Raw genomic sequence first — 1,447 nt, 5'->3', positions numbered from 1 at the left:
TAAACAAAGTCAGAAAGGGTTGTAAATTGATGATTTGGTTTTGCATGGTGCATTTTGAACACAAAAAAACAAGGGAGTTAAATAAGTTCAAAAAAATGAAATGCCTTTGTAACAGACGAGTTTCCATATGAAACCCTGATACTTCAAAAGAGATTGTCCGTTTTGTACACGAAGTGCATCCAGTTTTTGCCGTAACCCTCTCTACTTTCTCGCACATGCTATGTGGGTGAAATGATGATACCATGCCAACTTGGAACCTTTTCAGACTTCATTTCAAATGCTTTTCAATGTCATGGTCTTATAGCTCAAAATAATCAGTAAATGCATGAAAAATAACAAATGAAGTCAGAAAGGGTTGTAAATTGATGATGTGGCTTTGAATGGTGCATTTTGAACTCAGAAAAACAAGGGAGTTCAAATAAGTTCAAAAAAATGAAATCCCGTTGTAACAGACGAGTTTACATATGAAACCCTGATACTTCGAAAGAGATTGTCCGTTTTGTACACGAAGTGCATCCAGTTTTTGTCGTAACCCTCTCTACTTGATCACACATGCTACGTGGGTGCAATGATGATACCATGCCAACTTGGAACCTTTTCAGAGTTCATTTCAAATGCTTTTCAATTTCATGGTCTTATAGCTCAAAATAATCAGTAAATGCATGAAATATAACAAATGAAGTCAGAAAGGGTTGTAAATTGATGATGTGGCTTTGAATGGTGAATTTTGAACACAGAAAAACAAGGGAGTTCAAATAAGTTCAAAAAAAGTGAAATCCCTTTGTAACAGACCAGTTTCCATACGAAACCCTGATACTTCGAAAGAAATTGTCCGTTTTGTACACGAAGTGCATCCAGTTTTTGCTATCACCCTCTCTACTTTCTCGCACATGCTATGTGGGTGAAATGATGATACCATGCCAACTTGGAACATTTTCAGAGTTCATTTCAAATGCTTTTCAATTTCATGCTCTTAAAGCTCAAAATAATCAGTAAATGCATGAAAAATTACAAATAAAGTCAGAGAGGGTTGTAAATTGATGATGTGGCTTTGAATGGTGCATTTTGAACTCAGAAAAACAAGGGAGTTCAAATAAGTTCAAAAAAATGAAATCCCTTTGTAACAGATGAGTTTCCATATGAAACCCTGATACTTCAAAAGAGATTGTCCGTTTTGTACACGAAGTGCATCCAATTTTTGCCGTAACCCTCTCTACTTTCTCGCACATGCTATGTGGGTGAAATGATGATACCATGCCAACTTGGAACCTTTTCAGAGTTCATTTCAAATGCTTTTCAATGTCATGGTCTTATAGCTCAAAGTAATCAGTAAATGCATGAAAAATAACAAATTAAGTCAGAAAGGGTTGTAAATTGATGATGTGGCTTTGAATGGTGCATTTTGAACTCAGAAAAACAAGGGAGTTCAAATAAGTTCAAAAAAATG

Source organism: Triticum aestivum, chromosome 3B (genome assembly GCF_018294505.1).
Source record: "Triticum aestivum cultivar Chinese Spring chromosome 3B, IWGSC CS RefSeq v2.1, whole genome shotgun sequence".
NCBI lineage: Eukaryota > Viridiplantae > Streptophyta > Magnoliopsida > Poales > Poaceae > Triticum > Triticum aestivum.
Note: the sequence above shows the minus strand (reverse complement) of the source record.